This window comes from Canis lupus, chromosome 1 (genome assembly GCF_048164855.1).
Source record: "Canis lupus baileyi chromosome 1, mCanLup2.hap1, whole genome shotgun sequence".
NCBI lineage: Eukaryota > Metazoa > Chordata > Mammalia > Carnivora > Canidae > Canis > Canis lupus.
In genome coordinates this window covers 38,295,776-38,319,718 of record NC_132838.1, presented here as the reverse complement: position 1 = coordinate 38,319,718, position 23,943 = coordinate 38,295,776, and the positions used below count along the sequence as shown (strand labels likewise).

Below are 23,943 nucleotides of genomic sequence, written 5' to 3'. Positions count from 1 at the left end.
AATGCTAGGGAGAGATCAAATGCGATGAGCACTGAAAATGTTTCCTTAGATTTAGCTACAAAGAGGCCACTAGTATTATGCATATCTTTGAAAATTCAAAAATAATACTACAAATTTGTGGGTCCATACACATGTAGTAAAAGTATAAAAGAGTAAAAGCGTTGTCAGGAAATCCCATACCAACTTAGATAGTGGCTAATTCAAGAGCAGAGCTACAGCATTGCTCATGTCCATGCAACCATTTGCACTGTATTTTACAACAGTGCCCTTGGAGTTGAGCTACATAATGATCCAGCTCTGGGGAAATAGCAATTGAACTAGCAATTAGTAAGGGAAGTAGCCTTCATATGTCTTCATAGGGAAGAGCTTCATATGTCTCTGTAGCTTTAAAACAACTGAAACAACATGACAATATATTAACATTTGTTTAAAATGACTAGTGGTTTCATGGGTATTTGTTATATTATTCTCGTATTATCTATGTGTTAGAAACATTTAAATAATTTTTTAAAAGGCATTCTTAACACTTGCCTGGTTTCTCCCAACTTTGCCTCATGTGTCTTTTCCCTTTGCTGATTTGCTCTGTATCCTTTCATTTTAAAAAATTGTATCCATGAGGGCCACTACATACTGAGTCCTCTGAGTATTCCTAGCAAATCACTGAGCCTGGGAGTGGTCTCCAGAACCTCCTGACACAGCTAGGTTCAATGCATCTTCAATTGAAAAAGTCTCTGAGGGAATCTGAAGAAATGCAGCCTGGGGTAACAAGTCTACTGGCAGCCAACAAAGAAAAGCAGATTCCTAGTTCATGGTTCCGACTCCTCAAGTTCCATCTATAACATGCTGCCATTGACTGGCAGAACGGAAAGCCCAGTGAATCTTGATAAATTTGACTCTAGTGTGCCTCAACTTAGTGATTTCCAGACCATAAAACAGCTCAGTGATTCCAGACCATAAAACAAGGATACCTACTAAAAGACAATTAACACATTTTTGAGAAGGTGGTATAGGGCCTTTTAGTAGACATGGAATAGTTTATCAGATGAAAAAACTGATCTGCACATTTAATTTCTATATTATCTTCTCTTCTTGTTATAGATTGGATTCAGATGTGTGTAAGAACAAATCCCAAATCATTAGCTAATTTTTTATAGTTATGGCATCTTGGAAAGTGACTTAACCTAAGTTTCAGCTTGCTCATCTGTGAAATGATTTGCCATGAGAATTAAATAGAAGGTACAAAATGACTGGCACAGAATTTGGCATATAATAAGCATTTAACAATATTGTTCATACATGATTTTGCATATATCCCTGTGTACTGCCTGCATTTTGAGTTAAGAAGCCAGAACAAGTGGTTAAAATTTCAAGTCACTAATCAAGACCAAAGATGTTTCTGAGAACTCAAGATTAGGAAAACATGAACAGGAGAATTAAGTATTGAGGAACTTTGGAAACTACTATATGAGCCATCTGATCAACCATGTTAAACATGAAAAATACACACACACAAACACACACACACAGACATTCTACTCCATGACACAAAGTGATTTGTGCAGCCATTATTGACTAAATTTAATGCCCAGTGGAAACTATAAATCAAAATAAAACATTACATGCAAACTTTCAAATTTGCTCACTTCATGATGGATTTTCATGATTATTATTATTATCATGCTTATGATACTTTTGAGATTAACTCTTTAATATGTATTTTTTTTAAATCACACTGAGGTCTTAATTTCATTGACAAGTTAAATTCTTTTGTATTAAAAATCCTATTTAAAAACTATTGTCTAACCAGTATACTGTGTGGTAAGAATCTTACTCTTATTTTTTGTGGTTTGGCTGCATCTTCTACAGAAATTAAATATATGATAGAAATGTTGTTAAAATTCTATTACTTGAGTGATACAGTATATAATGATCACATTCCAAAATTAAACTGGATTATCTAATGACTCACTTGAGAGTACTGAATATGCCTATCTAATTTGCCCTGTTAGACAGTAAGCAAAATTTCCAAATCATATACCCTTAATATGAATGCATTTCTTTTTTTTTCTTCTTTTAATAATAGTCATCTCTAAATATCAGGGAGTACAGCAAATGCTTAGTTGTAGCATTGTACTTTTCAAAACAATGATATTTATTTAGCAAAAATTAAATTCCTTGATTTACTGGAATTAAATTACTACTTAGGAACAGGAACGGTATTAATATACAGTTTTCATTAAGATGCTAATTTATTTAACATTACTTAACTCTCTAGTGAGTACACATTCTATAAAAAAAAACAGAATTCTGAAGTAATGTAATTGCTGAATATTCCCTACAGTATAAGAATTGCACGCATTCTTTCAAATTGATTTGTAATGGCATTATAGCAAAGGCTAAGAACTCATGCATTAGCCTACTTTTTTTTTCTCATGAGAAAATTAAAGATACAAGTATAAATGAAAGACTTGATATTTCTGTAATTGTGTACTTGTTTTTTGTGAAAATAGATTAAACTAGCCTAGTCATTTTGTTATTTTGTCCCTAAAACAACATAGAGATTTTAGTCATTGAGATAAAAAGAAATTAAGATGCAAAAGGTTCTGGTGCCAGCATGCAGATAGACATAGAAAAAAAACTGTTAAAGCAATAAATAAATTTATGCTTGTGTGCAAGGTAAGGTAAGAATCTAATTTGGAGTCTTTCTAACTTGCTATTCATCAGCACACTGTTTACTAAACAATCCTTGCCCACTATTCTGTGACTTTTTTTATCATGTATGTATAATGTTATATATAAAGCTATAGAGGTGATTAGGAGATATTATAATCCCACTACCTAGACAATAGTATTACATTTGGTTAATTCTTTCCAATCTTATTTCACATATATGTTTTTTCTCACAAAACTCAAAACATGCTAATAATTTCATATTCAGTGATTTATGATTATAATTATATTTATGATTATATTATATTTATGATTATAATTTATGATTATATAATAAAAATGTTTCCCATATCAGGAAAAGTTATTTTTAAATATTTTTATGTCTATAACAGAAACAATCCTTACTTTTCCAGTAGCTAGACATTTTGGCTGTTTCTGACATTTTTTTTCTATTGCAAATAATACCAAAGTAAACATCCTTTTTCTTACATTTTGGTCAGTATCCTTGAATATTTTCTTTTTTTTTTTTAAGATTTTTATTTATTCATTCATGATAGACATAGAGAGAGAGAGAGAGAGAGGCAGAGACACAGGCAGAGGGAGAAGCGGGCTCCATGCAGGGAGCCTGATGTGGGACTTGATCCCGGGACTCCAGGATTGCGCTCAGGGCCAAAGGCAGGCGCTAAACTGCGGAGCCACCCAGGGATCCCCTCCTTGAATATTTTCTAAGAATAAAGTTAGGGAGGGGAAGTAGTGAATCAAAAATAAAAAAACTTTTAAATATTCTTCATACATATTACTAGTATGCTTTCCAGACTATTAGAGCCATTCATTCACACATTCAGCAGTCTCTCAGAATGTTTATCTATTCAAAGTCGCCAGCATGGAGAAATATCATGTGATTATTTGTTTAAATCTTTTGTAATTTGATAGGTAAAACAATGCATCAGATAGTTTCTGTAATATCCTTTGTTATTAGTTAAATTATATACATATACATACATATAGACATACACATACATATTTTCAGAGAATAACATCAGCAACATGGCTTAAAAAATGTACCAGGTTTGTGTCACCTCTCCCACCCCACAACAAAATTTGGCATCCATTTTATGGAAAAACGTGTCTGTGGAATCCAGCGTTCTATGCCAAGGGACCCAGGAAGAACCTTGCCTAGTTATGCATCAGGTGATAGGCTGATAGACCACAGCCCTGACTGTGGAACCTGCAAAGGCCCATGAACCAGCTGCAGCTTCTCTCAGCTGTGGTCCAGAAGTCCCCAGAAAAAAACAAACAACTCTCTTAGACAATCACCACAGATAAGAGAGCCATTGTGGAAGTCCAGTTTTCTAGTAAAGTTCCAACACATTGATCACATACATATATACACGGGAAAAAAAGCAGGGGGGTGGGCGGCAGGTTTGTACGCTCGGAAGAGTTGCTTTATCTGCATGAGTTCTCTTCCAAGGTGGCACAGCACAGGACCAAGAGCAATCTTCTCAGCACATGATTTTTCCCACAGGGGGAAAGTAAAAGCATGTGACTGAGTACCCAGCTTCCCCAGCTATGCAGGATGCTGTTGTCAAAGAGCCATTTCTCTCTCAGTCTTGGCAATGTATTTTGGATATGATACCAAAAGTACATTCAACAAAAGCAAAAATCAATAAGTGGAACAATGTTAAACTAAAAAGGCTTCTGCACAGCAAAAGAAATAATCACCAAATGAAAAGGCAACATTTGAGATAGGAAAACAATATTTGGAAATCATATCAAATCAATGTAAATTGGTACAGCCACTCTGTAAAACAGAATGAAGTTTCCACAGAAAAATTAAAGGTAGAACTACCATATGATTAAGCAATCCTAGTTCTATGTATATATCCAAAGGAAATGAAATCAGTATTGCAAAGAGATATCTGTGCTCTCATGTTCATTGCAGCATTATTCACAACAGCCAAATGTAGAAATAACCTAAATATCCACCCGTGAATATTACAGAAGATATGATGTATATATACAATGGAATATTATTCAGCCATAGTAAAGGAAATATATTTGTAAAAGCATCGATGGACCTTGAGGGCATTATGCTAATTAAAATAAGCCAGACAGAGAAAGACAAATACTGTATGATCTCACTTATATGTGGAATCTAAAAAAAAAGCAAAACTCATAGAAACAGAAACTAGAATAGTATTTCCCAGGGACTTGGATGTGGGGAAATGGGGAGATGTGGGTTAAAGGGTACAAACTTTCAATTATAAGATGAACATGTTTTGGGACTCTAGTGTACAGCTTAGTGATTATACTTAACTATACTGTACTGTATACTTGAAAGAAAGAAATGGTAAATATGTGAGATATTAGAGGTATTAACTAACCATACTGTTGTAATCATTTCACAATATATTAGTATATCAAATCAACATGCTGTACACCTTAAACCTACACAATGATATATATATATATATATATATATATATATCATTGTGTGTGTGTATATATATATACACACCTAGTTATATCTCACTAAATCTGGAAAAAGAGTAAATAAATTTTTTCCTATACATTCACTCAAAAAATATCTGTTAGAGAAATTAATTTCTATTTGGTAATTATCTGTTTATGTCATTTGCCCATATCTTTTCATATCTGTCTCATATTTGTTACAACATTACAGTGTGTGTATACACCATACACGTTTTTGTATATATTTATGTATTCACACAGAGTCTTTTATATACGTTGAGAATATATTACCAGTTTGTTTTTCTTTAAATTTGATCCACCCTGCTCACAACACCCCCCTATGGTGACCACCATTGAGCAGCTGGCAGGAAGAGAGTACGTAGTGGAGAACAAAGGCTTTGACGAATACACGAAGGAAGTAGGAATGGAAATAGCCCTGTGAAAAGTGGGTGCAATGGCCAAATCAGATTGTATAATCTGTTCTGATGGCAAAAATCTCACCATAAAAAACTGAGAACACTTGGAAAACAATACAGTTTTCATGTAATCTAGGAGAGAAATTTAAAGAAACTACAGCAGATGGCAGAAAAACTCAGACTATCTGCAACTTCACAAACAGCACATTGGTTCAAGATCAGGAAAAGGATGGGAAGGAAAACACAGTAACAAGATAATTGGAAGATGGGAAATAAGTGGTGGAATGCATCATGAACAATGACACCTATACTTGGGTCTTTGAAAAAGTAGCGTAAAAATTCCATCATCATTTTGGACAGGAATTAGCTATGAGGATGAACAAGCTCATTTCAGTGAGCAAATCTCCATATTGATTTTTTTATTACTGTGTTCAATTACCTTTCTTACAAACACTTTACATGCAACTATTTCAAAGTATTGATTTAATTATAATCCTTTTGGTTAGTAAATAAATTTGTTTAAAAATATTAAAAAATAAAATTTGGTCTATCATGATTTTTGTAGGCAAAAGAAGTTTAAAGAGCCAATTTTATTTATTTATTTTTAAAGATTTTATTTATTTATTCATGAGAGACACAGAGAGAGAGGCAGAGACACAGGCAGAGGGAGAAGCAGGCTCCATGCGGGAGCCCAACCCCGGGACTCAATCCCAGTCTTCAGGATCAGGCCTTGAGACCAAGGCAGCACTAAACCGCTGAGCCACCCAGGCTGCCCCGAAGAGCCAATTTTATAAATACTTTCCTTTTTGATTCATTCCATTACCTTGAAATATTTATCTATATTATCTTTCAGCATACTGTTAATATAATATATATATAATGAAAGTTATAAATAGATACAGAGATCTGTCTAAAATGTATTTGGTTTATGCTGTGAGATAAAAATCTAATGACTAAAATCTAATGAAATGGAGAATATATCTGTATAACTTTTCAGCAGATTCTTAAGATTTTAAATGAAAATGTTTGTCTATTGCCTTCACCTGAGGGCAACATCTTGGCTGGTCACAGATTTTCTTCAAAATTCTATGAACATTTTTCAATTTTCTTCTATCATAAAAACCTGAAGCTAGCCCAAGTTTATACCTTTGTGGCCAGTCTTTTTTTATTTGTTTTCTTTTTTGTTCTTTGCTTACTTATTCATAAGAATATTTTATAATTTTGAAGTTTATAAATATTGAAAGGATGTGTCTAGATGCCTTTTTTTTAAAATTAATTTTATCTGAAGTATGGCATGCCCTTTCAATGAGTCTTTTCTTTGTAACTGAAGACCTTTTACAATTATACTGTAAATAATTACTTCTGTTCTAATGGCCTTGGCCTCTCTCATGAGAATGCATGTAACATTTAGTTTGCATATCTTTCCTATTTTTTCCCATACCGATAGTATGCTTTCTCATTACTTTTATTTATTTGCTTTTCTCTCTATTTTTGGAGACCATCTTAAGCCTTTTCCTCAAAATGAGATTAAATGAAATCACATATCCCAACAGTTTTCATTACTGGCTTTTTATTCAAATCACTTCTGAAATTTAATAGTAATAATAATAATAACAAAGATGGCTAGGCTTAGGGCTAGGACATTGCACAATTCATAAGACATTCTATTCTCTGTTGGTAGTGATTGTTACAGTTGTTCAGTGATGTGAAACTGCCTAAGTCCCACTCTAGACCAATTAAATCAGAATCTGGGTGTGGGATAAAGCATTGATATTTAAAATATTTTCTTGGGATCCCTGGGTGGCGCAGCGTTTTAGCGCCTGCCTTTGGCCCAGGGCGTGATCCTGGAGACCCGGGATCGAATCCCATGTCGGGCTCCCGGTGCATGGAGCCTGCTTCTCCCTCTGCCTGTGTCTCTGCCTCTCTCTCTCTCTCTCTGTGTGACTATCATAAATAAATAAAAATTAAAAAAAAAATTAAAAAAAAATAAAATAAAATATTTTCTTCAGTTGATCCTAATGTTCAGTCATGATCAGGAAGATGGAGAGCCAGTGGCACAGGCATAAGGCTTAGCACATGTTCTGAAACATACAGTGCTCAGTACAGATTAAATATCCACAGCTTCAGCATCTGCATCTGCATCATCATTTAGTTATCCATAGTGTCAATTTAATTCTTTAGCACAGATTTTAATCTACTTTTGCTATTCCATTTTTTTTATTCCCTCCTTACTGTATCTCTGCCTCATGTTCTATTCTTTTGGCTGTCTATCCTTGTTTCATGAAGACCATGTCTTGTTTATCCTATTGAGGATGTCAAGAAATTTTCTAAACTTATTTTCTAATTAGATGCTATTTTCAAAAATAAGAGCTCTATCCAGGCACAGTTTTGCTAATGGACAAGATGTATGGCTTGGTCCCACGGATTGCTAAGAATGTCTTATCAAACATCCAGGTAGAATGTGAACCAGCATGCACAGATTCTCAAACATGGTTCTGTTGAGTTAGGGAAAGCTTTTATCTTATCGACTTTCTCTGGTTCTCTGATTGTTTGAAGAGATAGAGTACACTCCACTACATATACTGAAGACAGAAGTATTCCAAACTCCATCCATTTTCCTTAATTTATCATTCAACAAATATTTACAGAGTCATACTCAATGCTAGGTAATGTCCTAGATACTAGAGAATACAGGGGTGAATAAGCTAGACTATGTCCCTCCTTTCACAGAGCTTAGTACTGGAAGCAGACAATAATCATCTACATGAATAAGATAATTTCAAATAGTATATTTTCTTAATGTACTATTGCACATTAAGAAAATAACATAGGACAGTATAAAAAGGGTCTGGAAGGGAACAGCATTTACTTGCTGGAAATATACTTATTGGATGCCATGTGTCACTATCAACATATCTGCTCTGATATTTCCTAAGACATGGTAAATTGTCACATGGATATGGAGGAGAAGTTCTATGACTACTTCAAAAGACATTTACCAGAAGATACCTGTCCAATGTTCTAGTTGGTCTTGGGCCAGGACCTCTTTGCCAGGAAGCAGAGAATGCAAATAAAATGTCTCCCCACTTTCCTTTAGAGTACTGGAGCTTAGTCTATTGTGAGAAAGTATCTATTAGTTACCAACTAGTTCTCATCTCAGTCTAAAATGTTAAATTTACCCAAGACCAACAATAGTTTTACAGCCAAATTTAGTTGGAAAATTATTACGTTCTTTTTTTCTCCATGTTAAAGGTCATTTTGTGGGAAACTGAGAATAGTGACATCTATCCAAACTGGAACAGCATGCTTAAATAGTTCTCTTTCTCTTTATGCTCTATAAAACAACTCTTTGCCTATGTTGCAAGGCCTTCAGGCTCTTCAGCTCACCTTCCTTTCCTACTCATTTTTAATGTCACTGTGTCTCTAGTTTTTGTCCTCACTGCATTGTCCCTATTCCTGCCCATGCCCTCCAGATATATGTCTTAATCCAACTGTCCCTTGGCCTTTTATTCTAGCTTCATGTTTGGATATGGTCCTTTATTTCTTCCATGATCCCACAATGTGTCACCTGCCAATAAATCCTTCCTGATTCCTTCACTTAAGCCAGATTTCCAGTGCAGCTGACTTAGTCAGGTACTGGGATTCCACTAGTTCTACAGAAGAATTCAGATGAAGATGACTAGCCAGGTTAAGCCAGAGATCCCATTTAAATATTTCAATTAATGGCTTTCACTCAGTGGCTCTACCCTGGCTGTTGCCAAGTAGAATGTTTAGATTTTGAAGATACAACAGTGAACAAGGCATACAGGTCCCTGCTAAAATGGAAGTAACAGTAAATGGAGTAACAGACAACTATTTCTATGTTAACTAACAATTTTAAAACAGTGTGATAAGCATGGCGATTGGGGAAATGCAGTTATCTAAGATTATATACCCATCCTATATTTGAGTTATATGGAAAGAAATTATCTAAACTAGGTTCTGATGGATAAGTTAAATAGGAGTGAGCAAAGAAAATATATGGGAGGGCAAGAGTTTTCTAGAAGCACTAACTTTTAATCATGAGCATGCCCAGGTATTGAGATCAGCACAGCTTTGCTGGGTAGACAGTTGGTAAGAGCTTGGATAGAAAAATGTTGATCAGTTCTCAGGGTACAGCCTGGGCAAGAAGCCTTCATTATTCTAGATGTGATGAATTATTGTTAATTTGTTCATTCAGCAACTATATCTACTTTCAATACAGAGCATGATTTTGGGCCACAATACCAAACATGGGAAGTATGACATCTTCTCTCATCTATTTTACTCCTGCCTTGCATGTAGTGAGGTCTACTTGTAGGGTATTTGGCTCCAGTGACCCCTCTGAAGTCAATCCGGTGGAACAAACCCACAGGTAGATAAATCAAGAATAAAATAGGGGCAGCCCTCATGGCACAGCGGTTTAGCGCCGCCTGCAGTCCAGGGTGTGATCCTGGGGACCCGGAATCGAGTCCCATGTCGGGCTTCCTGCATGGAGCATGCTTCTCTCTCTGCCTCTATAAATAAATAAATAAATAAATAAATAAATAAATAAATAAATAAATAAATAAATAAATAAATTACATAGGAGAAAATGATAGTTGACATTTACTACTTGCAAAAACTCCCTAAGCACTTTATTGACGTTGTCTCATCTAATATTCAACAGACCCTAAGATATAGGTGCTCTTATTATTTCCATATTACAGGTTGAAAAAGATAAAGTAAATTGGGTAAGATGGCACAGCTCATTGGGGCAGGCCCCAGCGAAGGCCATATGGTTCCACAGTCCTCTCCCCAGCTGCTATCCCACTAGATGTCAAGAGAGGGCTCTGGAAAATGCTTACTCCTCAGGGTACAGCTTGAGGAAAAGGAACTGGGAAGCAGTCAAGGAACCAGAATAGGGCTTTGCAAGGGAAACCAACTGAAAAAAACACCTCCTGGAGAACCTTGTCATGAAGACTCAGAACAGTTTCAGTAGACTGGTGGGATGAAAGCTTGATTGGAGACACAGCAAAGAATAAAATGAAGAAGTAGAAGCAATAAGAAAACATTTCAAGAAATGCAGCATTTGAAAGAAAGGAGAGTTATAGCTTATGAGAATTGGAAAGTTGAGGAAAGATGTTTTGGGTAGTTTGTCGGGGTATCTGAGAAGCTTTATAAAAAGAGAAAACAGACGCCTGGGTGGCTTAGCAGTTGAGAGTCTGCCTTTGGCTCAGGGCGTGATCCCGGAGTCACCAGATTGAGTCCCACATCTGGCTTCCTGCATGGAGCCTGCTTCTCCCTCTGCCTGTGTCTCTGCCTCTCTTTCTGTGTGTCTCTCATGAATAAATAAATAAAATATTTTTTAAAAAAGAGGAAACACTTCTGGTGGAAAAGGACAATTTGAAGATGCAAATGAGAGAGAACAAACATAGGGTTTAGGTTCCAGAAGAGGCAAGAGGAAATGAGATTGAGAAATAACATATCTTAAAATCAGAGGCTTCTTCTGGTGGAGAGACACAGAGTTCTTTGAAGACAGAGAAATAGAGGAGTTTCAACTAGGTACATCTCAAATATAAATCAGAGAAATCACTCAAGGTTTGACAAGTATAGATTGAGTGCTGAAGGCTTGAATCTAGAGGGAATTGCCAAGTTCTCCTTGGAAATGGGATAGGAAATCAATAAACAATAAATAAAAGATTGCTGAGAAGACAACCAGCTGAGGCATGCTAGTATGGATGCAGAGTGGAAGCTTTTTTGATATGGTTTAAATCATCTAAATAATATATAGTAACCAAAAAGCAATTCATAACACTTTAAACCTATGATTTTCTTGTTTGAAACATATAAACAGATTCAAGTCCTTTTGACCAAACCTATGCCTTGGTGGCTGACTGCCCACACACACACACACACACACACACACACGCACACAAATTAAATAAACAGTCCCTTATTTTACTAATTCAAGCCACTGAACCCCAACACAACAAACCCAAAATTTTAGATCAAAATATATTTTATATACCAAAATATATATATATTTTTATATACCAAAAAAGGTCAAATAGCTCTTTCAATGCAGGGAAAACTGAGAAAAGGTGTGCTTAATCTTTCAAGTCTTATACCAGAGAGCAGCAACAAATGCTGTATGTGTGGAACAGAAAATTTTCTATGCTATTTTAAAAAGGAAATCCTAGTTTTACTGAGACTTAAATCACACCTTATTCTCTTCATTTTACTACTTCTTCAATACTGTTTTTCTTCATATTCTGTTTCTCTTAATCTTCCTAATTTTTTAATACAACTCCATTGTTAGGAAAATATGATTAACACTACATCCTTAGGTAAATAAAATTAAAGAAATTTTAGGTGTCTTGGTTATTCAGTTACTGTCTGCAGTTTTATTTGATGGGAAAGTGGGAGGCAGAATGAAGGGGAAAAGGTGGTACGAGAGAACTTGATGTTTACAAATTGCCTACAATTTGCTGATATTATAGAGAGTATAATAAAATGCTTTCAGCTGTGTATGTGATTCATAAGTCATGAAATCAACATGGCATCCCATGAACCAGGCTTTTAAAAAGTGTAATAGAATAAAATAAAGTGAACAGAGTACAATGCATATACTAAGAAAAAGTTTAGAGAGACTTTTGTCTCAGTTATATACAAATACACATATACATATCCACCTGTGAACCCCAGATCATGATATAAAATGTATTTTTTCCTGTGAATTATGGTCAAAAAGCTCCAAAATCACCAGTTTAATGTTTTGGGCTAGCAAGAATTCATTCTATTTTTCCCAGCATCCAGTTTCCTTTTGAGGCCTTGAGATAGAAATTCCTAGATCCACTTCCTGGTATGGAAGCTGGAGAAGTCAAATCAGCCAACATGAAACTCCTTCCTGAGACTTAATCTTGAGCAGGAGACACAAGGATGAAAATTGTAAATAGTTGCCACATACCCTTTCTAGTGATGGCTTCTAGACCACCCTGTTTAGGTTAGGAGACCATTTCTCTGATTCCTGCTGCCTTAGTTTTTGCCCATTGCTGCCCATTCTCTAGCTTCTTGTCAATATTTTAAGTCCTGACTTCTTTCTGATAAATTATTTTTGCTCATTACCTTGAGTCAATTTTTGTCATTCTAATTGAAGGACCCTACATTTATGTGTTGGTTCATTTAAATCTCAAAACTATCCCGTGATGTAGGTATTATTTTATTTAAATAATGAGACAAGTCAGACTCATGGTGATCTGGTAATTTTGCCAAAGGTCATTTGCAGGTATGATATTCAGACTAGGTCACTGTGGCTTAAAGTTTATCCTCTTTCTATTAAATAATGCACACTGAGCTGGCACTAGCAGACAGTGATATATTTCATATGCAGAATAATTTTATACAGAAGATTTTTCAGAGAATAGTTATTTGAGTGAATCAAAATCAATAGTTTTCCATTAACTTCAAGATAAAGTTCAGCAGTCTCGAGATCTCACAGAAAGTTTTAAGATTATACATGTTGAGAGAAAATATAGCTTAGACTGGTTTGCTGATATTTCCATTGATTTTAAGAAAGAAAGGTCTATTATCCTATGAGTTGCATCCCATTAGCAATAAACCAGAGTTCTGGAACTCTCAAGATCTATCAAATGAAGGTGAACAGCTCAGAAATTATCCTAAGAAATGCATCAGTGTCAACAAATAAGAGACTGGATAATTCAGCTGAACAATACTATTTTTCATCAACAATTATAAATTCAGCTCATCCATTCCTCTAAATCTCCTCCTCAAAAGCACACACACATACACACACACACACACACTCTCAATCATTTATTCCTGTAAATTCTTTCTGTTACCACCCCTCCACACACACCCTGTAGTACAGTCTCTCATCTTCTTCAGTTTGCATTACTGCTAAGGCTTTTAACTTGTATTCCTAAGCCAAGATTCACTTTCCTCAAATCCATGTTTTTCATTGCTGCCAGAGCAGAACATGATTCTCTATCATTCATGCTTGAAACTCCTCGTGGACTTTCCATTATTTAAAGAATAAATTATAATTTCCTTATTTTAATACATATTAATATTCATCAATATTTTAAAGCTTAGAGTTTTCCAAACACATTTTATGTGGTTTTATATCTGTGCCATTACAGATGCTGCTTTAACTGTGTGGAATGTCCTTTCAAATTGCCCTCTTGGAAAAATCCTATTAATTCTTAAATACCCAGTTTTGATGTTACCTCCTCCAGGCTGTCTTCCCAAATATTTTCTAATACCACTAAAGACTTAATCACACTCTCCTTTATTATCTCTGTTTTTTGTATATACAGTCTGTTCTTGTTCATTTATTCAACTATTATTTTACCGAGGCACTATTCTAGACTCTGAGGATATACCTATTGAGTAAAACAGACAAAAGTATCTAAATTCTTAAGACAAAACAATAATGAGGAAAGTAAGTAAAACATATCAAAAGTAAGACAGATATAACTTCTTAGGAATAAAAAAGAAAGAAGTATCAGGTATAGGGGGCAACATTTCTATGAAGATAGGGAAAGGTTTACTGAGATGCATTTGAGGAAGGGAGAAGGTGTGAGTCTTTGGAATATCTGAGAAAGAGCATTTCAGATGGAGGGAACTATAAATGCAAAGGTGCCCAGGTAGGAATGTCCTGGGAGAAATTAAGAAAGAGTGACTGGAATCAGGGCTAAAAGACACAGTCAGAGGAGACCAGGTCATGTAGGATTTGGGCATGAGTTTTGAATGAGATGGGAAGCCATGAAAGGGATCAAAGTAGGATAAGAGATATGATCTGAGTTGATTTAAGCTCACTCTGCACAAATTCTGCCCTCATCCAAATGGCCCAATCAAGTGCTGAGACCAGATTAGACAGGCAAGGTGTCTTTACTTTCATGTGATTCTTATGAACAACTGTGAAAACAGAGCATCTGCTGCTTTTGGCCTAAGGTAGTTTCCAACTAAGACCTGCCAGATATATACAGCAAGTCTGTCCTTCATTTCTAATATATGAATGTTAAGTCGCAAATAATTCAAAGGAGAATAGTGTATGATCTACTTTCTTTAGGGCTGTCCATCTGTGAAACTGTCAGTCACATCTGAACATAAAATTAATGCAAGGACAAACATAAAAGGATTTTGAGTTAGAAAAGCACTATGCAAAGAGTACTGGGAAACTAAGTTGGAAGTTATTTTACTGGTGATTTAGTGACATCAGCCAATTAAAAGTAGACTGGGAGAAAGAAGGGATGGTGGCATGGAGTTGATATTTAAGATGCCCTATTGTGAGAAGGTAAAAGATCAAAGTTTCCACAATGTATTTTCACAGTTTTAATATAGGCAATGCTCTAATCATTTAAATGCTCCTATTTGGAAAGAGATAGATGACTACTATAGTTGCTACTTAAACTTATCATATATTCTTCTAGTGATCTTGTTTTTAAGCCTGAAAATTAAGGAAACTCACACTAGCACTTCATTAATCAAATGACTGCATCTGAACTGAAAAGCAAAATGTTAGAAACCCCGAAGTTCCTTAAGACATTTGTCTTCCTAAAATAGTCCCATCTGTCACCTTAGAGTCAAAAAAAGCACAGGAAATTATGGTATGCCTTTCCTAACCTTTATATAACAACGTCATAGTTCTCACTTACTAAAATATTTCCAGTAACATGTTTCTTAACTTTATCAGCTACACAACTTGTCATGCCCCTGTACCTGCAAAGAAAAGGTAGGTGAAATTTATATGGACTGCACACTAAGGTGAGCTCTGGAACCAAGTGGGTCCAGTCCTGGCTGCACCACACACTGTGTGATATTGGTCAAGTTATTTAATCCCTCTGTGACTCAGTTTCCTTCTCTGCTAAAAGAGGCTAATTACCTACCTGAAAAGTTAGTATGTCAATGAAACAGAATAGTAAGTAAAATGTTTAGAACAGTGCCTAGAACAATATAAGAGCCCAAACATAATGTTAAATATGTTGAAAATATGTAGAAAACTCTGGGGATATCAAAATACCTGTGTAGTATAGCAAATACTTCAATATCAAAAACAATTTAAATAAATATTTTGAATCTTTTATATGCCCATCTCCATTATATTTACCGCCAATCCAATTTACCTACGTTAGCAGTAATTTATATAGCTTTTCTTATATCTTTGCAACTCTTTTCATTGCTGAGGCCTATGTTCTTTCACCAATAGGGCCTTTTAGAAATGGAAGCAGCCACACTGCTGTGGGTTACAGTATAAGAAGCAGGGTGAAAAAGGGAGAGAGAGAGAGTGGGAACAAAGAAGAAAGCTTTTATTATGCAATAGCTCTTGTCTGGATAACTAGTGCTTCACCAGAACAGAGGATCAGCTTCCTTCCCAATTCTTAAGGCCTAGCATCCAACAAAAGATTCTTAGAGAAACCTCTCATATTGTTCTTTTCCTCTTTGTACAGCTTTGCTAAGAGTAGGATGAGTCTCTAAAAGGTATGTTGATTTCATTACACATATATAAGATACATATTATATGTTATATATTTTCTATAATATAACATGTTATAATTGATTATTGTATACACTACATGGTATTATATAATGTATACAGTAAATAAATTATATATAATATATACACATATGTATATATGTATTTCTTAACCTGCTTTAACATTGATTCTTCTAAAGTAATGGGTCCCTACTTTTAGAATTGTTTCACTTACCCTTTCCCAAAACCTGCTTCCCCACTTCCATGCAACTGTATCTTTGGGCAGCAGTCAGCGAGATGGCCCAAGGCCCTTGCCAGATATAAATGGACATTTGATCCAAGACCATAACAAAGAACCTCTCTTCTTGGAGAATTTAGAACTGGGGCTGAGAAAGGTATTTCTTCTTACCCGAAAGACTGACCTTCTATCATGTAAATGTGGGTGCTTATTTACAGTCATGTATTCCACCTTGTGAGCTGAAGGAGAAGAGGAAGCTGGTCCACAGAGGGAGAGGGAAGTGTTTTGCAGAGGGATAGTGATGGGAAAGTGTCCTATTGACATTTATAGGTCTGCTACTAGCTACTTTTCTGATACCTGATGTGATCTTTCCCAGATTAAAAATTCATCTTTTTTCCCCATGTTAGTTCAAATAGGTTTCTATAACTTGTAACCAAAAGAGTCTTTATAAATATGTTCAGTTTCATCAAAGGACAACATATATGAAATACCTATTCTATTATGTTTCGAGTATACAAAATGAAAAAAAATATGATTCTGGCATTTTTGATGTTGCATCGATCAAGAAAGAAGAGATGTAAAACACAAACTGTGACAAAACATGGTAAACAGACCTATCTGTGAAATGTATTATAGATATAGCCATTAATAAACGATATTTAACCCTTGGTTTCTCAGCCTAATTACTCCTTTGATCTCCTCTTTGCTGAATATATCCACACACTGACTCCCAAAGATTATCAGATCCACCATCCTAAGCTATGTCACTGAGTCATCTCTTTCACCTGGATGGTGAGTTCCCTGTTGAGCTTTGCCCCCTTGCAGAAGACTGATCTAGGAATTCTACTGCCTTTCCAAGCCAAAGAATCTGTCACCAAAGCTATTGCTCTCAGCTAGAGCAAACTACTTTGGCACAGTCACCTGAGCAGTAGGTTCAAACCGTATGTCAAGGAGCTGTTGAAGGCAAATTGGTCCATACACCAATGATAGAGTATATTTCCTAATAACTAAGAATTTTCTCCTGGAATGTTAGGGAATAAGATTCCAAGCACAAAGAGACTGCCCTATTCATTTGTTTTAGTTGTTTTGGGCCCTAATATCTGTAGAATTTAAAAATTATAAACATAATTCAGCCTTGTTTAAAATTAAAATTTAACATCAGAAGCTAAATGTTTCTAACAGCAGGAACTTTGGGAGAAAAGTTGAGCTCTGAAAACACAATTCAATGAGACGGCACTATATCTTGTTATATTGCTAAGATAAATATTTGCAAGCCATATCTTTTGAAGGGACTAAGACCATAAATATCAGACAGTTGAAGTAAAAGGTTCTATCTTGTAAGATTTATACATTTGGCTATAGCTATTAGAAAAGCATTTTGTTCCTTATAGGTTTTTCACTTACATTTTATTTCTAATTAATTGTCATATGTACACTAATCTCAAGACTATAAAATGTAGGTATTCTGGGAAAATGAATGCATTCACTATACATTTGTGACAGAAAGATGGAGGTTTTGAATATTTAACCACTCTCTATGATCTTGCTATATAGTTGTCTTTGGTCTATATAAAATCTGATCATATTCCCTGGACTTTAGAAACCTCATAGTTCTATCTTTATATCATTTTTGGTAATAATATAAATAAACAGTAACTAAGACAAATATTTTTAAAGTATAGATAATATCAATTTCTTCAAAATATTTATTTATAAAAACCTTGAATTTTAGAAATCATCAATTTCATTTCCAAAGCTTTGCTTGGTACAATCCACTGCACCTAGAGGTCAGTTTTATTTGAATAGCTCAGAAAGAAAAGCATTAAAAATGTTTCTTGAGCCACAGTTCCTCTTTTCCTTACTGTCTTATACCTGCCTTTTGCACATTTATATTACCATTCCTGCCCCTAAACACAAGTCAATTTGTGACCTTTTTTAAAAATTATCTTCCCACACAATTATATTTATGTTTGCAATGATTTGTTTACTCATATCTATTAGGAAATGTTAAAGTATGAATGACACACAAAGAACTGCAATTAGCCTTAAGAACAAAAGAATAATTTATCATTTTACCAAATGACAAAACTTACTGTTAATAATTCATAATAAAAACAGCAGCTATCAATTAGGAAAAAAACAAACAAATCACGTTGGGGATAGAAGTGACAAAGCCGGAAAAACCATCAAATTTGCAATTATCAGCTGCTCTAAATTATCAGTGATAGGTGATACCTACCCAAAGGTATGGCTATAGCACAAAAGAACAATTAATGAATTCATGGCTAATGGCTATATTTCTGGTTCTGTTCCTATTTCCCAAAATGAATAAATATAAGAGACCTCACTAACTAGAACTAATAAGGATTGTAGGAAATAAAAATTTGCTAATATAAGCTATCTCCAACCTAGAAAGGAGCTTGATCTGAAAGTCCTACTACTAAACCGGTTGGTTAGAATTTAGAATATATATATATAAAACATTATATATATATGTATATGTGTATATATACATTATAAAATATAAAATATATTTAATATATATATTTTAAACTATCAGTACTGGTCTGAATCCCCAAAACCTGCATAGCCAATAAGGTAAATTAAAATATAAGGAAGGGGGCAGCCTGGTTGGCTCAGCGGCTTAGCGCCACCTTCAGCCCAGGGCGTGATCCTGGAGACCTGGGATCGAGTTCCATCTCAGGCTCCCTACATGGAACCTGCTTCTCCCTCTGCCTGTGTCTCTACCTCTATCTCTGTGCCTCTCATGAATAAATAAATAAAATCTTTAAAAAATAAAATATAAGGAAGGTTAACTGTCATCAACTGATGTAAGACCTCTTGGGTTCTTTGACTTGTAACAGTGGCCTTCAAAGATTTGAGGTACTTAAAAGTTAGCTACTTCTGCTAAACACATAGATATTTATTGAATAGATGTTTATTAGGTAGAAGGCACAATATAGTTCATGCATTACATTATTTAAGTCAAAAAATTCTCCAGTTTTCTGCCTTATTTTAGATGCTGTAATTATACCAGGCCTGAAAGAACTACTAAAGGCAGACACAGGAACACTTCAGAAATAGGATTCTGTTTACACTACGGTTTCCATTAGGAAAGCAGACATTATGCTAAACCAATGGCTGGACAGAGAAGCATTTAAGAATCAAGTTTGGAAATTTTCTTGAGGCTACAGACCACAGGCATAACTAGATTCTTATCTCCAATTTAGAGTATCTCTAAAATGTTTTAGCAAATCCATATCTTGAATACATTTTATTTCACCAATGGAGGCCCATTTACTAACTGAAAGTGTTAATTAAGACAATTTCACTAATATAAATCCATTTCTGACATTCAATATGCCTTTAAAAATTTTTTAAAGATTTTATTTATTTATTCATGAGACACACACACACACAGAGAGAGAGAGAGAGAGAGAGAGAGAGAGAGAGGCAGAGACACAGGCAGAAGGACTCCCTCCATGCAGGGAGCCCGACGTGGGACTCAATCCCAGGACTCCAGGATCAGGTCCTGGGCTGAAGGCGGCGCCAAACTGCTGAGCCACCCAGGGATCCCTCAATATGCCTTTTAACAAAGCCGTCTACATTAATCAAGATCTAGATTACTGGAAGGCTTGTTGCCACTGCCACTGGATTACTTATGGTTCTCTATCTAAAAGCCAAGTGACCTTCCCAGGACTGAGCATGATGAGCATATCATATGTGTTCTCTATAGGTGAAGGATGCTAGTGTGGTCCCACAGAATTTCTTTTCTCTGCATTAAGTAATTCCTATACTTCAGATTGCACCATTTCAAGATCTCTCATACTTAATGGGCTATAATATTCTTTCTGAAAGAGTGGAGCTGGGAAAGGGACAATATCATGAAGATGTCAGACACAGAACCATTATAACAAAGTGCTACAAGACAGAAGCTGACTACTGTACATTCTCTCTATCATTCCTACTATTTCTCAGGCAATGAAGAGAGAAAAATAATCACCAGATTCAGGAGGGTCTGGACAGAGCATAGGAATTTTATGCAACTGACTTTATGAATACTTGAATAAAAAAAAATACTTGCAAAGAAAAATACTTGCAGAGTAAAAATATACTTAAATGCTTGAGAATCTTTGGAGGCAGGATATGGTCATTTTGGAAAATATTCTATAAATGATGCACATAAAAATTACTTCTAATGTCAACCAGATTTTTCGTATACTCATTTCTTGTTCTCAAGGAACTCTGACTTCTGATCCTCCTTCACCAATCTGATATAATAAAACAAGGTAGCATACTGCCATGGAGGTCATAGGGAGGCAGAGCTAAGTACCTAACAGGACTCTACTGCTTCCTAGCCATGTAATACAATATTCTGTGTTGTGAAGATGTGAGCCTGTCTTATCTCAGTCTGTCATAACAGAATACCATAGACTAGGTGGCTTATAAACAACAGAGATGTGTTTCTCACAGTTCTAGAGACTGAAAATCTGAGATCAAGGTGTCAGTATGGTTGAGTTATAGAGAGGACCCTCTCAGGGGTACAGTGACACACCATCCTGTCTGAGATAAAGAGATCCTAGTGAGAGGTGATTATGTCACCTATCATTTATGGTGTGTCTATCAGTGGTGTAACTGTGCCACCTCAGTTACATATACAACTTCTGTTTTGGATTGAATGTTTGTGTTCCACCCTCTAAATTCTTATGTCAGAACCCTACCTCCCCACAAATACAAGGGTCTTTGGAAGGAAATTAGGTAATGAGGGTAGAGGCTCCATGAATGGTATTAGTGCCCTTATAAAAGAGATACACCAGAGGGGTCCCTCACTCTCCACTGCGTGAGGATACAATGAAGAACTGGCCATTTGCAACCCAAAAGAGGGCCCTGTTAGGGCTCTTAGATTTCCAGGGAAGGCACTGTCAGGTAGGAGAGGAGCCAAGAGGTACTCCTGGTCAGGATTTGATGCATTTGTAGTGCTAAAAGAGTTTATGTAGATCACAGCTTATATACAAAATTTAAGTGGATAAATAAATATAATTATATAGATAGATAGCTATTACTAGATTAATATATACAAGAATTTTAAAAGGTACCAAAACCTTTATCGAATCTATTATTATTCCCTTTTAAGAAAGGTTTCATTTCTGATTCTTCCCACAAGACCATGAACTCCTCAAAGGCAGAGGCTACTTATTTTCCTCTAATTCTCCAGATGAGTCTCAAAAATAAGTTTATCAAAAGAAGTAAAATGTCAGGTATCTTCTATGTGTCCTGTCTGTTGACTAAAATCAGTGCCAATAGAATGGCTCCTGCTTCAACTTTGTATTTAAGTAGATAGCACTTTTCTTCCATAAGAATGACCCTCTTTTCCCTCAAAACATCTCAATCTTGTAATGAGAAGCAGGTGTTCTTCTCATTTCTTCATGGATAAATTACAAAACAAAGAGGTGAACAGACGGCTCGGGAAAAGCAAGCAGCTGCTGGAGGCAGGAGTGGATTTTGGTTATTCCGTGTCCCTGGCTAGCAGACTTTGCATGCTGATTCCCCTGCTGAATCTACTCCAGCAAAGTCAGCCATTTGCCAGAGTAGAAGCTGTGCCTCCTCTATAGTGGACACATATTCAGCTGTGAAGTTCAGGTTTTACTGCTGGAGAAAGTTTATTTCAGGACAAAGTTAGTAGGGATATATGTGAATTCCTGGCATTGAAAGCTGTGCCACAGAGAATGTCAGTAATTTCAGACAATTTATATTCAATTGGATTAGCCCCAAAGCAACACAAGCTTTAAAGACATCATGCACATAAAGTACCCAGCCTAGTGCTGCTGCCCTTTCAGAGCCGTCTCCTTTTTTTCCCCCTGCACTGCTCTCAGCACTGGGAGACTGACCTTTATGAATTGCATCAATTAGGCCTCTTTGTCCTATGTCTTAGCCAATGTGATGGCCAGCAGAAAATCAGACAGCAGCCGGAGACAGCGATCCTGGCTCTCTTCCTGCCAGGCTGCAGTTTGGTTCCTTTAAATGGGGTGCAGCTTCTTCTTGGTGGCCTATTTCTTACAGCCACAGATCATACCGGGTTCCAATAGCCACTCTGACCTCATGAACTGGCAGGCCCTATCTTGTTTCATGGTACTTTAGTGGTTCCCTTAATTTTGTCACACCTTTGAAAATAAGTTTCTTCATTAAATTCTTTTTATTTACCCTTCTGAATGTTTCATGTGTTTCCTACAGGGATCTTGACAGATATATTAATGCTTGCTCCTTTCCAGTAGAACCATCAGAGCTAAAGGTATCCTGCATTGCTTTCCATGATATTGAAGGCATTGGCAATCAGTAGATCAAGGTTTTATCCATGTTATGTTTGCAGCCCATAAAATTGTCAAGAGAAGGTCAATTTTTGCCTGGCTCCTACCAAACATGGCTCTAGCTGTGCTATACGTGTCATCCCATTCAATCTCCCCAAAAGTCCCACAAATAAATATTATTATCTCAATTTTAAAATGATGAACTGATGGCTAAAATCACACTTTGGCAGATAGTTTGCAGGTGATTCCAGAGCTTGTGTTCTTTTTACAACCTGACACTTCTCACTCTTCTGGGGCTATTTTCTTCACCATAAAATGAGACTGTTGGACTATATTAGTGGTTGGTTCTCAATCCTACAGTTGAATCATCTGGGGAACTTTAGAAAAATCCTCCAATTCAAAACTTCATCCTGGACCAATTAAGTTTATAAGCTCCTGTGTACTTCAAATAAGAACTAAGTTTGAGACCACTGGAATAAGTATCACATAAAAACTCTTCTAACTCTAAAATACTGTAATTATATTATTTTTTAACTTATTGCTTTAGTATTGGCTTATCATAATTTAATATTACTGGATTCTTTAATCTAAAAGTTTCTTCTTCCTATGTTCTAGCAAAAAATTTTCACAGAAAGTGTGAAATAGTGTCTTATACAGACACTTGTATAAGATCATTTTTAACACATCTCTTATCATACACTTATGGAATGCTAGCTATGTATAGGATCCCTTTATGTGTGAGGAGAACACAGTCCTTGTCCTCCAGAAACTCACAATCTAATGGGGAAACAGACTCCAAACCAGATACCCATACTGTAAATTGGCATGAATAATGAAAGAGATATATACACCTGATGTGTCAGCTTTAGAGCCTCTTACAGAAAAATAATGCCATGACCTGCACCCTAAAAATCTTAGTAGAAATACCTCAAAGACTTCATATATATCTTTTTCAAAGAAGGAGTGGGTCAATTTTATCCACATATGAATATAAACAATTTAGTCCATCTGAGCTGTGAATGTAGGTTGCTTGGCAACAGCTTTTACAGTTGTGTTATTTGCTCTGAACTGAGAGGAGTTGGTACTTTTCTCTTTAAAACAAAAGAATATTAATAACAGCAATAATGGTGGGTATTTATAAGTCTTTTGTGTAAGAACTGCACAATATTTTAGCTCATGCATGCCTTAAAGTCAAAGTTAGGCAGTTTTTAGAAAGGTAAGAAGGTTGAGGGAGAATCTCATCATAGTCAAATGCCATCATTAGGAGAGTATCCCACAGTCAGCTGACCTGGTTTCATGAATCCAATTGAACACATTTTTTATGCTTAATCTTCAACACATACAAGG

General features: G+C 35.6%; 1 protein-coding gene and 1 pseudogene across 7 annotated transcripts in view; one reads left to right on the top strand and one right to left on the bottom strand.

The window, feature by feature from the left end:
- The window catches only part of GRM1 (glutamate metabotropic receptor 1), a 387,866-nt gene that overhangs the window by 153,615 nt on the left and 210,308 nt on the right, over positions 1–23,943 (bottom strand). The window lies entirely within an intron of this gene.
- On the top strand, positions 5,483–5,894 carry LOC140608545 (fatty acid-binding protein 5 pseudogene; annotated as a pseudogene).